Consider the following 14,730-nt stretch of genomic DNA (forward strand, 5'->3'; position numbering starts at 1 on the left):
AATTTTAATTTTTTTTATTTCAAATAGTTGAAAAACAGAGTAAGAATTTATAAAGTGAAACAATTTATTTAAGTTTTGTTGCAAAAAAAAAATGCAAAATCCATTCTAGAAAAATTGTGAATTTTTGAAAAAATATTATTTATTAAATATAATAAAATATAATAAAAATTATTTATTTAGCAAAATATCACACAATTTTTTAATTCATATCAAAAATAATAGTTTTCGGATCATGCCTTAAAAAGGGATGAAAATTCAATGCAATGGCTTTTGAAATGGTGGACATCCGAACTATGACAAACTCGTTCTAAATTCATCGCCTCTGCGCAAATTTTGCACCACTCCCCAAAAACTACATCTACACTACATGACATGGGTCATGAGGCCAAAACAATCCGATTATTATAGGGAAAATGCCCTAAAGACAGTTTTTAAGACCTGGACAGATTAACCTTTCTAAAACAAATCATGGGCATTCCAACAGGACGCAGCACAAAACTACCAAACAAAAATTTTATTTTGTCAAAATTTTATTTCTATAAAAAATTTTGTCCAAGTTTAATTTCAATAGTAAATTTTGTCAAAATTTCATTTCATTTTGTCAAAATTTTATTTCTATAGAAAATTTTGTCAAAAATTTATTTTTACAGAAAATTTTGTCAAAATTTTAGTTCTCTCGGAAATTTTGTCAAAATTTTATTTCTATAGAAAATTTTTCAAAATTTTATTTCTGTAGAAAATGTTGTTTCTCTAGAAAATTTTTTCAAAATTTTATTTCTATAGAAAATTTTGCCAAACTTTTATTTCTATAAAAAATTTTGTCACAATTATTTTTCTATAAAAAATTTTGTCAAAATTTTATTTCTATAGAAAATTTTGTCAAAATTTTATTTGTAGAAAAAATTTTGTCAAAATTTTATTTCTATAGAACATTTTGTCAAAATTTTATTTCTATAAAAAATTTTATCAAATTTTTATTTCGTTATTGTTGTTTTTGATCTCAGCTTAAAGCCATGCATTGACTAAACTACAAGTGTAGCTTAACCAACAGAGGAAATGTATGCTTGTCAAATTTATTTGGGCTAAGCCCTATAGACTGCAAGATGGTTGGATGTACAGCTGTTTCGGAATTACCACATTCCTCATCAGCATCCTCTACTTGCAGCAAAACTATCAACCAATTATCAGAATAAATTCGGGTAATTCACTCAACCCAAAGTGAACTACACTTGAACCTCCCGAAAAAGGGTTTGATAGTCGGCTACTGCCTAAACAAATTTGTCAGCATATCTCTTTTCCTTTGCCAAACTCAAATCATCGATTTGAATGTATTTGGCCGGGTTTGTTTTTCAGCGTGCTTCCTCTATCTTCATTCGTTTTGTTTGTTATTGTTGGCTTCTCTTCAATCGTTATTGTTGTTTTTGATCTCAGCTTAAAGCCATGCATTGACAAAACTGCAAGTAGAGGATGCTGATGAGGAATGTGGTAATTCCGAAACAGCTGTACATCCAACCATCTTGCAGTCTATAGGGCTTTGCCCAAATAAATTTGACAAGCATACATTTCCTCTGTTGGTTAAGCTACACTTGTAGTTTAGTCAATGCATGGCTTTAAGCTGAGATCAAAAACAACAATAACGATTGAAGAGAAGCCAACAATAACAAACAAAACGAAAAAATTTTATTTCTATAGACAATTTTGTCAAAATTGTATTTCTATAGAAAATTTTGTCAAAATTGTATTTCTATAGAAAATTTTGTCAAAATTTAATTTCTAGAGAAAAATTTGTCAAAATTGTATTTCTATAGAAAATTTTGTCAAAATTTTAGTTCTATAGAAAATTTTATCAAAGTTTTATATCTATAGAAAATTTTGTCAAAATTTTGTTTCTATAGAAAATATTGTCAAAATTTTATTTCAATAGAAAATTTTGTCAAAATTTTATTTCTATAGAAAATTGTGTCAAAATTTTGTCAAAATTGTATTCCTATAGAAAATTTTGTCAAAATTTTATTGTTATAGAACACTTTGTCAAAATTTTATTTCTATAAAAAAATGTTGCCACAATTATATTTCAATAAAAAATTTTGTCAAAATTTTATTTCTATAGAAAATTTTGTCAAAATTTTATTTGTAGAAAAAATTTTGTCAAAATTTTATTTGTAGAAAAAATGTTATCAAAATTTTATTTCTATAGAACATTTTGTCAAAATTTTATTTCTATAAAAAATTTTATCAAAATTTTATTTCTATAGAAAATTTTGTCAAAATTGTATTTCTATAGAAAATTTTGTAAAAATTTAATTTCTATAGAAAATTTTGTCAAAATTGTATTTCTATGAAAATTTTGTAAAAATTTAATTTCTATAGAAAATTTTGTCAAAATTGTATTTCTATAAAAAATTTTGTCAAAATTTTATTTCTATAGAAAATTTTGTCAAAATTTTATTTCTATAGAAAACTTTGTAAAGATTTTATTTCTACAGAAAATTTTTATCAAAATTTTATTTCTATAAAAAATGTTGTAAAAATTTTATTTCTATAAAAAATTTTGTCAAAATTTTTTTTTTGTAGAAAATTTTGTCAAAATTTCATTTCTATAGAAAACTTTGTCAACATTTTATTTCTATAGAAAATGTTGTAAAAATTTTATTTCTACAGAAAATGTTGTAAAAATTTTATTTCTACAGAAAATTTTTATCAAAATTTCTATAAAAAATGTTTTAAAAATTTTATTTCTATAGAAAATTTTGTTAAAATTTTATTTCAATACAAAATATTGTCAAAATTTTATTTCTATAGAAAATTTTGTCAAAAGTTTAGTTCTATCGAAAATTTTGTCAAAATTTTATTTGTAGAAAAAATTTTATTTCTATAGATAATTTTGTCAAAATTTTATTTCTATAGAAAATTTTGTCAAAATTTTATTTCTATAGAAGATTTTCTCAAAATTGTATTTCTATAGAAAATGTTGTAAAAATTTTATTTCTATAGAAAATGTTGTAAAAATTTTATTTCTATAGAAAATGTTGTAAAAATTTTATTTCTATAGAAAATTTTCTAAATTTTTTTTTCTATAGAAAATTTTGTCAAAAATTTATTTTATAGAAAATTTTGTCAAAATTTAATTTCTATAGAAAATTTTGTCAAAATTTAATCTCTATAGAAAATTTTGTCAAAATTTTATTTCTGTAGAAAATGTTATTTCTCTAGGAAATTTTGTCAAAATTTTATTTCTATAGAAAATTTTGTCAAAATGTCATTTCTATAGAAAATTTTGTCAAAATTTTATTTCTATAGAAAATGTTGTAAAAATGTTATTTCTATAGAAAATTTTCTAAAAATTTTTTTTCTATAGAAAATTTTGTCAAAAATTTATTTTATAGAAAATTTTGTCAAAATTTAATTTCTATAGAAAATTTTGTCAAAATTTTATTTCTGTAGAAAATGTTATTTCTATAGAAAATGTTGTAAAAATTTTATTTCTATAGAAAATTTTTTAAAAATTTTATTTCTATAGAAAATTTTTTAAAAATTTTATTTCTATAGAAAATTTTGTCAAAATTTTATTTCTATAGAAAATGTTGTAAACATTTTATTTCTGTAGAAAATGTTATTTCTCTAGAAAATTTTGTCAAAATGTCATTTCTATAGAAAATTTTGTAAAAATTTTATTTCTATAGCAGACTTTCTCAAAGTTTTATTTCTATAGAAAATTTTGTCGAAATTTTATTTCTATAGAAAATTTTGTCAAATTTTTATTTTTAAAGAAAATTTTGTAAAAATTTTATTTCTATAGAAAATTTTGTAAAAATTTTATTTCTCAAAAAAATGTTGTCAAAATTTTATTTCTATAGAAAATTTTGTCAAAATTTTATTTCTATAGAAAATTTGGGCCTAACGCATTACGATATCAGTATCCTTTTATAAATTCCAACCGGATTTAATCCCCCTTTCTACTTTTCTCCTACTTATTATCATGGTCAAGGGTTTTGTAGAACTTTTAAGACTCTAGCAACTGCTGCTTCATTTTATTTGGGTCAAAGAGCTACCCATTATTAATAACAATAACTCGCCTTTCGTTCTTATGTCGTTTCATTCTCATACCTGGTTCGCTTTGCGACCATTACAAATTATGCAAAGCAACGTAAATCACTATGATTTGTATTCCAAAAAAATATATAAAAAGAAAGAAAATTTCAATTGAAATGCTACAGAGAAAGTACCTTCTTTGCATTATCCAATGCATAATGAATAGCACAATAGTTTGTGGTAAAAAAAAAATATATTCCACGAAACAAAAATGAATATTTCATATTCATAGAAAGACAATTGCAAAAAAAATTCACACTTATAATTGTCTCTGTTTTTTTTTTGTGGCATTACATTTTCCATACCTTGCGGAGTGTGCTGTAATCTATTACGTTTTGTTAAAAATGCAAAGAGCTCCAAGACTTGAAATATGATGAAGATGTGAAATATTTAGCTAAAATATGAGGTCTTAAAAAGTTCTTTTTTACTAGTGGGGTCCAAATAAATATTATTAGGAAAACGTCCTACAGGGAGTATTAAAGCCCTAGACAGACAAATTTTTTCGAACGCAGACCATGGACATTCCGAAACGACTCAGCATTATCGCACCTTCACGTCTTAATAAGGAGTTTCCTTGTTTCATTTCAACCTCACAATGGTTGCTAAAATCTTCGGACGGTCATCTTCTTCTCCCGAGAAATGGGTGAAATTATTAGAGGATCCACTTTCGTGTATCGTGTGGTGGCTATGTCGTCCATTTAAAGGCCATAATTCGTGATAAATATACGATAAAATAAAAAAATAAAAATAAAAATGACCATAACTTTTTTGCATTTCATATCAGCCACTCTGTAGAAAATTTAGAAAATTTGTATCGCATAAAATATAAACCAAAAAGAAATCCTTTAAACTGATGACGTTTGCTAAGAATTTTCCCTATAATTTTTCTTTTTATTCTGCTGTTATATGTGCTGCATTATATAATCGCTTAAAATCTCTATTTACCAAAACTACAAAAAATGAAATTTGAGAAAATACTTTTAAATAAATGCAAGAGCCATTTATTTATATAGGAATGTTTGACCAATTTGCCCCTGAGTTGGTATTTGCTGTGATATACACGAATGCATTTAAATTTAAGTGTACTTAAGCATGCAAGCAATTTTATAATAATAACGGAAACGGAAGTGAAGAGAAACAAAAAATAAAATAAAAACACACTCAGAGAGCAATCTAAAATTAAACGTTTGCACACTAACACGGATAACATCACTTAGATGAAAGCAATGAGGTGTGGGGCATGTGTAGATGCGTGTTATGTACATAACAGGGACATTCAAAGAGGGAAAAGCTAAATATTCCTGAAAAGGGGTATGAAATTAGTTAAGAAAAAAAATATTTTAAAATTTAAAACTTATTAATTTGAAAAAACGCATAGAAAGTTTTTAATAATCATAAAATTAAATTAAATAACAGAGAAATTCAAAGAGGACGAAGTAAACATTTCTTAAAAGGTCATATAAATTAAATGAAAAGTTAAAAGAAAAATATTTCCAAATTAAAATTTAATTATTAGAATTTTTAACAGTCATAAATTAAATGAAATTTCCTTTAAAACCATTTTTTTTCGTACACAGAAACAATCATGTTTGGAACTCAATTTGTGATTGATTTAACCTCAATATCTAATTGAAATAGGGAAAAGCATATACATATTCATATATTAAGAGGTATAACCTCTCTATATCTTAGATATGAAGTCGCAAAAAGAATATTTTAAAATTTTGTTTTCTATAGAAAAGTTTGTCAAAATTTTATTTCTATAGAAAATTTTGTAAAAATTTTATTTCTATAGAAAATTTTGTAAAAATTTTATTTCTATAGAAAATTTTGTAAAAATTTTATTTTTATAGAAAATTTTGTCAAAATTTTATTTCTATAGGAAATTTTGTCAAAATTTTATTTCTATAGAAAATTTTGTCAATTTTTTTTATAGAAAATTTTGTCAAAATTTTATTTGTATAGAAAATGTTGTCAAAATTTTTTTTTGTATAAAAAATTTTCTCAAAATTTTATTTCTATAGAAAATTTTGTAAAAAATTTATTTTTATAGAAAATTTTGTCAAAATTTTATTTCTATAGAAAATTTTGGAAAATTTTATTTCTATAGAAAATTTTATCAAAATATTATTTCTATATATATTATATTATTTGTCACCGCTTTATTTCTATAGAAAATTTTGTCAACGTTTTATTACTATAGAAAATTTTGTCAAATTTTATTTCTATAGAAAGTTTTGTCAAAAAATTATTTTTATAGAAAATTTTGTCAGAATTTTATTTCTATAGAAAATTTTGTCAACGCTTTATTTCTATAGAAAAAATTGCCAAATTTTATTTCTACAAAAAATTTTGTCAAAATTTTATTTCTATATAAAATTTTGTCAAATTTTTATTTCTATAGAAAATTTTGTCAATATTTTATTTCTATAGAAAATAGTGTCAAATTTTATTTCTATAGAAAATTTTGTCAACATTTTATTTCTATAAAAAATTTTGTCATAATTTTATTTCTAGAGAAAATTGTGTCAAATTTTATTTCTATTGAAAATATTGTCAAATTTTTATTTCTATAGAAAATTTTGTCAAAATTTTGTTTCAATAGAAAATTGTGTCAAAATTTTATTTCTATAGAAATTTTTGTCAAAATTTTATTTCTATCGAAAATTTTGTCAAAATTTTATTTCCATAGAAAATTTTGCCAAAATTTTATTTCTATAGAAAATTTTGCCAAAATTTTATTTCTAGAGAAAATTGTGTCAAAATTTTATTTCTATGGAAAATATTGTCAAATTTTTATTTCCATAGAAAATTTTGTCAAAATTTTGTTTCAATAGAAAATTGTGTCAAAATTTTATTTCTATAGAAAATTTTGTCAAAATTTTGTTTCAATAGAAAATTGTGTCAAAATTTTATTTCTATAGAAAATTTTGTCAAAATTTTATTTCTATAGAAAATTTTGTCAAAATTTTATTTCTATAGAAAATTTTGTCAAAATTTTATTTCTATAGAAAATTTTGTCAAATTTTTGTTTCAATAGAAAATTGTGTCAAAATTTTATTTCTATAGAAAATTGTGTCAAAATTTTATTTCTATTGAAAATTTTGTCAAAATTTTATTTCTATCGGAAATTTTGTCAAAATTCTATTTCTATCGGAAATTTTGTCAAAATTTTATTTCTATAGAAAAATTTGTCAAAATTTTATTTCTATAAAAAATTGTGCCAAAATGTTATTTCTATAGAAAATTTTGCCAAAATTTTATTTCTATAGAAAATTTTGCCAAAATTTTATTTCTAGAGAAAATTGTGTCAAAATTTTTATTTCTATTGAACATATTGTCAAAGTTTTATTTCTATAGAAAATTTTGTCAAAATTTTGTTTCAATAGAAAATTGCGTCAAAATTTTATTTCTATAGAAAATTTTGTCAAAATTTTATTTCTATAGAAAATTTTGTCAAAATTTTATTTCCATAGAAAATTTTGCCAAAATTTTATTTCTATAGAAAATTTTGCCAAAATTTTATTTCTAGAGAAAATTGTGTCAAAATTTTATTTCTATTGAAAATATTGTCAAATTTTTCTTTCTATAGAAAATTTTGTCAAAATTTTGTTTCAATAGAAAATTGTGTCAAAATTTTATTTCTATAGAAAATTTTGTCAAAATTTTATTTCTATAGAAAATTTTGTCAAAATTTTATTTCTATAGAAAATATTGTCAAAATTTTATTTCTATAGAAAATTTTGTCAAATTTTTGTTTCAATAGAAAATTGTGTCAAAATTTTTATTTCTATAGAAAATTGTGTCAAAATATTATTTCTATAGAAAATTGTGTCAAAATTTTATTTCTATTGAAAATATTGTCAAATTTTTATTTCTATAGAAAATTTTGTCAAAATTTTGTTTCAATAAAAAATTGTGTCAACATTTTATTTCTATAAAAAATTGTGCCAAAATGTTATTTCTATAGAAAATTTTGCCGAAATTTTATTTCTGTAGAAAATTTTGCCAAAATTTTATTGCTAGAGAAAATTGTGTCAAAATTTTATTTCTATTGAAAATATTGTCAAATTTTTATTTCTATAGAAAATTTTGTCAAAATTTTGTTTCAATAGAAAATTGTGTCAACATTTTATCTCTGTAGAAAATTTTGTCAAAATTTTATTTCTATACAAGATTTTGTCAAAATTTTATTTCCATAGAAAATTTTGTCATAATTTTATTTCTATAGACAATTTTGTCAAAATTTTATTTCTATAGAAGATTTTGTCAAAATTTTATTTCCATAGAAAATTTTGTCAAATTTTTGTTTCAATTGAAAATTGTGTCAAAATTTTATTTCTATAGAAACTTTTGTCAACATTTTATTTCAATAGAAAATTTTGTCAAATTTTTGTTTCAATAGAAAATTGTGTCAAAATTTTATTTCTATAGAAAACTTTTGTCAAAATTTTATTTCAATAGAAAATTTTGTCAATATTTTATTTCTATAAAAAATTTTGTAAATTTTTTTCTATGGAAAGTTTTGTCAATTTTATTTTTCTATAGCAAATTTTGTCAAAATTTTATTTCTACAGAAAATAAACTGTAGAACATTTTAGTACACAAAAAAATGTTTAGGCTTTAATTTATTAATTTAATTGATCCTATACATTTTTATTTAATTTATAACTAACGTCAACAACAAATCTGTTAAAATTTTTTTTTTTTGAAATGGTTCTATCGAAGTACTAATAAGATTAATTTTTTGACGAAATGTTTTTAACTTTTTATTTAAAATTTTGATAGCAAACAGAACACAAAATTCTACCTTTAATTGGAAAACTAGAGATGACATACGTGTTTTGTGTGCATAGTTCCATTTGTATCTACCCTAAAGTAATTAATTGTCTTATTAGATTATATCGCTTGTTTAAAGTAAATAAATAAGCGCTTAAGACTTGACTTAAGTTTTCAACTTTTTGTGTTACTACACTGTTAGTCTTTATTGTTGCGATGTCTTATATGTTGCGGGGGCGAATTTTTGTAATCCGAGAAAAAGCAACACATGCAATAATTTATCCTTGCCACAAAATGGGTTCCTAGAGAGAGTTTGGCTTTATTTGTGTAAATGAATTTATTATCTGTTTCACCACAAATTTTTGCAAATACTTAAAAATAAGTTTTTCTTCGTGAAGAAAAATATATGACCAAAAATGTTCGTTTAAAGAGTAGCACACAAAAACAAAAAAAAAATAATTTCTTTTCTGGGAAGCAACATTTTTTTGTTTAATTTATTTCATTTGGGCCAAATGGGGTAAGAATTGCCCAACAAGACAAAGTCTTATAAATAAATTGAAGGATTCTCAAAATGTTTGATATTAAATGTATATAACACTTGCCATTTTTTTAATTTTATTATTTTTGTGTTTGATCTCACTATATACTATGTGACAAAAATTATTCTATTGCAAAGTTATAAATCTATAATTTTCCTGTAAATCGTTCTCCTAATCGAATTTTTTTTTGTAAATCAATGCGACAAATCTTTATTATAAAGCTCTCTTTACATACGATCCATGCGAATAAGCTCCTAAGAGAAGTGTCGAAATATAAATGCAATTAAACGATGCTCCCCTCTCCTATTCACCTAATCGACAGATACACTTAAACAATGGGAATTCACCATGGCATCATGAGACATCTCAGAGTTCAGATGTAACTCTTGGTGAAAATGTATTGATGGGGTGAATGGTAGCTTGCTCTTGCCCAAGTAAGCTGGATCTCACAATAGTCAGTTTTGACGAAATGGTATGAGATTGGTAGACGGAGTCTTGAAATCAGGGCTGCCAATTTTATACCGATTTATCGGCATTTCGAAGATTTTTACACCAAAAATATCAAATTCCGATTTTCAGATTTTTGTCCCAAAAATGACGATATTAGCTCCGTTCAAAAATTTTGACTAGAAACAGTTCGTTTAGAATCAGCAAAAGCGACAGTTGTCAGATAGAAAAATTGCAAGTTTTTGGGACAGATTTAATACATGTAGGAGCTATGTTATACCCCATTTTACATCTACAGTATTATTTAGTATCAAGGTTGCCGAAAAAATAATCCACCAAAATTTGAAGAAAATTTACCAAAAATCTACTAAATTAAAAAAATGTTTTGAAGTTGCTGATCAAATTTTTGTGGTTAGTATATACAAAAATATTGCTTTATTCGAAAGAAATGTTTTATACTGAATTTGTAGAAATCTTTATTTCTACAGAAAAAGTTGTCACAATTTTATTTCTATAGAAAATGTTTGCAAAATTTTATTTCAATAGAAAATTTTTGCAAAATTTTATTTCTATAGAAAGTTTTATCAAAATTTTATTTCTATAGAAAATTTTATCAAAATTGTATTTCTATAGAAAATTTTTTCGAAATTTTATTTCTATAGAAAATTTTTTCGAAATTTTATTTCCATAGAATTTTTTTTTCGAAATTTTATTTCTATAGAAAATTTTCTCAAAATTTTATTTCTACAGAAAAAGCTGTCAAAATTTTGTCAAAATTTTATTTCCATAGAATTTTTTTTTTTAATTTTATTTCTATAGAAAATTTTCTAAAAATTTTATTTCACTAGAAAGTTTTGAAAAAAAAATATTTCTATAGAAAATTTTATTTCTATAGAAAATTTTGTCAAAATTTTATTTCCATAGAAAATTTTGTCAACGTTTTATTTCTATAGAAAATTTTGTCAAAATTTTATCTCTATAGAAAATTTTGTCAAAATTTTATTTCTAAAAATTTTGTCAAAATTCTATTTCTATAGAAAATTTTGCCAAAACTGTATTTCTTTTATAGAAAATGTTGCATTTAATTTCTATAGAAAATTTTGTCAAAAATGTTTTTTCTATAAAAAATTTTGTCAAAATTCTATTTCTATATAAAATTTTGTCAAAATTTTATTTCTATAGAAAATTTTGCTAAAATTTTATTTTTTAGAAAATTTTGCTAAAATTTTATTTTTTAGAAAATTATGTCAAAATTTTATTTCTATAGAACATTTTATCAATATTTTATTTCTAAAAATTTTATTTCTATAGAAAGTTTTGAAAAAAAAAATATTTCTATAGAAAATTTTATCAAAATTTTATTTCTATAGAAAATTTTGTCAAAATTTTATTTCCATAGAAAATTTTGTCAACGTTTTATTTCTATAGAAAATTTTGTCAAAATTTTATCTCTATAGAAAATTTTGTCAAAATTTTATTTCTAAAAATTTTGTCAAAATTCTATTTCTATAGAAAATTTTGCCAAAACTTTATTTCTTTTATAGAAAATTTTGCATTTAATTTCTATAGAAAATTTTGTCAAATATGTTTTTTCTATAAAAAATTTTGTCAAAATTCTATTTCTGTATAAAATTTTGTCAAAATGTTATTTCTATAGAAAATTTTGCTAAAATTTTATTTCTATAGAAAATTATGTCAAAATTCTATTTCTATAGAACATTTTATCAATATTTTATTTCTATAGAAAATTTGGTCAAAATTTTATTTCTATAGAAAATTTGGTCAAAATTTTATTTCTATAGAAAATTTTGTCAAAATTTTATTTCTATAAAAAATTTTGTCCAAATTCTATTTCTACAGAAAATTTTGCCAAAACTTTATTTCTTTTATAGAAAATGTTTGCAAAATTTAACTTCTATAGAAAATTTTGTCAAAATTTTTTTCTATAAAATATTTTGTCAAAATTCTATTTCTATAGAAAATTTTTGCTAAAATTTTATTTCTATAGAAAATTTAATAAAAATGTTATTTCTATAGAAAATTTGATCAAATTTTTATTTTTATCGAAAATTTTTTCAAAATTCTATTTCTATAGAAACTTTGATCGAAATTTTAGTTCTACAGAACATTTTGCCAAAACTTTATTTCTTTTATAAAAAATGTTTGCAAAATTTAATTTCTATAGAAAATGTTGTCAAAATTTTTTTTCTATACAAAATTTTGTCAAAATTCTATTTCTATAGAAAATTTTGTCCAAATTTTATTTTTATAGAAAATTTTGCTAAAATTTTATTTCTATATAAAATTTTGCTAAAATTTTATTTCTATAGAAAATTTAATCAAATTTCTATAGAAAATTTTATGAAAATTTTATTTTTATAGAAAATGTTGTCAAAATTCTATTTCTATAGAAAATTTTATCGAAGTTTTAGTTCTATAGAAAATTTTCTCAAAAATTTATTTCTGTAGAAGATTTTCTCATAAAAGTATTTCTATAGAAAATTGTGTGTGTGAGAGAGAGAGAGAGCGCGAAAGAAAGATACTCAGACGAATATAGCTCTCATGCAGTGTTGCCAGGCGATTTTTGATTCTTCCCCCCAAATCTTAAGAAAAAAACCCCAAACTGGTCTAGGCTCTTATTGTTTCTGATCCAAGGGGTCTTGTCTTCTAAATTTCCAGCTGTATTATAATTTTTTTTTTGATCCTGCTCATCCAATTAATGCTTCTATTATCCTGTTTTCCGCGCCCTTACCTCCATGGTGGCACTCTTTAAACTTTGTCTGGTTCAATGGGGTCCCTCCTGACCCATCTGCTTAACATAAATATATTGAACCTTATTGAGTACCGCTTCTGACCCATCTCGAATAACTACCTTGGGAGTCCTTTCTGACTCGCTGTGGTTCTTACTGGCCTATAGGGTCCTTTGTGGCCCACTTGGAATATTGAATTATATTTAATTGAATTGAACATTATATTTAATTGAATTGAACACTAATGTCCCGGCTGCTATTAGCCGTGTAAATAAAGAAATATCAATTCAAAAAGCAGGCTTACTCTTAAAAAGCTTTCAGCTGCTTAGTTAAAATAAGATTTTTTTCAATTGTGTCAAATATTAAAAATGCCCTTTCAACAGAAGCGTTTAAAAAAGAAAACGGAAATATTGGTATTGTATACTTGCTTGCATTTAGGATCCCCTCATCTTTTTTCTAATAATTCATCCCAGAATTGTTCCGAATTTGCTTGAGAATTGCTCCACTTTATAAGGCCTAATATATTTTTTACCCCCCAAAAATCCCCCTAAATAAATGTTACCCCTAAAAATCCCCCTAAACATGAAAAACCCCTAAATTTTTGGGGGGGGGAGGGGTTGCCCTAACATGGCAACACTGCTCTCATGAGCTTTTGTAATTCCAACTCGCTTACATTGGACGATATAATCTCCAGGGATTTAAAATTGGTAGAGTGATATATGAGGAGGCAAATAAAAATTGGCTGAAGGATATATTGAAAAACCCTCAAATCACTGGTTTGGAAAATAACCCAGCAAAAGCTATTGGAAGTTTTTCTAATGGCATAACTTTTAAAGCATTTGCAAAAATGTCCTACCAAAGATGTTCTTCATATTAATTACACCGGAAGTTCTTTTCAGTTTTTTCATATTTTTAATGGTAAAACGTTTTTTTATTTCAAATAGGTTAAAAACAGTAAAAATTGCATATGTTTGAAAATATTTGAGTTTAAAGGTTTCAGACAATAATGCGTTAAAAATCATCAAAAAATATATAAATTATTTATTTGGCAAAATATCACAAAATTTATAAATTCAAATCCAAAACACTGAATTCGCATCACAACTTATAAAGTGATGCAAACTGAGTGTAATGGCTGTTGAAATTGTAGACATCCGTCCTATGACAAGCCCATATTAAATTCATAATTAGCTTCTGTGCCAAATTTCGCAAACACTTCTTGATCCAAAAAGAACATTTTGAGTACTTTTTTGACGACGCTTTGTTTTTTGCTAAGTCCATGACTCATATAGATAGTTATGATATTTTGAGTGAACGAATAAAATCTTCGTCATTGAAAATCTTTATTACAAAATTTATTAAAAAAATGAGATTTTTTAAATTTGGTATAATTTAAAAAAAAATTGTTGGATCATTATTGACTTCAGTATTTGTTTCAAATGCATGAATATATAAATATAGATCTTAAGGGGAATATTTTGAAAAATATTTCTTTTTTTCTATCCGCCAAAATAAAAAGACAACCCTCGTAAAGCAACAATAACCATATGGCGTATCAAATTGTGACGACTAAAATAAAGCTTTCCTCATTTTTCATTAGCACCTACAATATTTTCCTTACCTTCGTAGAGATTTTTTAAAATACCCACCATTGACACATATTCTCTCACTTAACAGATACTCTTGGAAAAAAATCCCACTCTTCAAAGTAAACTAACTTTAACACCATCCACACATACTTACTCAGAGACAAGAAGGTGTGAAATCTTCTCTTGAGATGTGAAGTATGCAGCATGTATGCTAGCAGATAATTTGAATTTGCAATGTTACAAAAAAAAATGCTTCTTTTTTAACCTCTCCTACAAGCACATATCAAAGTAATTGCATTAAAAAAAGTTAATTGTGTGCTTGTGTTTATTTAAGCTTTATTTTTTTTTTTATTAACATTTACTTAACAAGTGAATGTACAGAGCCTGTGCATATAGGTGAGAATTTGTGTGTGTGTGTATAGTTTTGTTTTGCATTTACTCTTACTGTAATATTCTCTTTTCTAACTCCCTCGTTGTTTGTTGTTGTTGGCCCTCTTGTGTATTTCATTTCCCTTTCAGAAAGTAATGTTTCAC

General features: G+C 23.4%; 1 protein-coding gene across 1 annotated transcript in view; it reads right to left on the bottom strand.

Annotated features, from left to right (window-relative positions):
• The window catches only part of Sema1a (semaphorin 1a), a 1,157,214-nt gene that overhangs the window by 307,205 nt on the left and 835,279 nt on the right, over nt 1-14,730 (bottom strand). The gene's annotated exons all lie outside the window — the stretch shown is intronic.

Source organism: Haematobia irritans, chromosome 2, assembly GCF_050003625.1.
Source record: "Haematobia irritans isolate KBUSLIRL chromosome 2, ASM5000362v1, whole genome shotgun sequence".
Lineage (NCBI taxonomy): Eukaryota > Metazoa > Arthropoda > Insecta > Diptera > Muscidae > Haematobia > Haematobia irritans.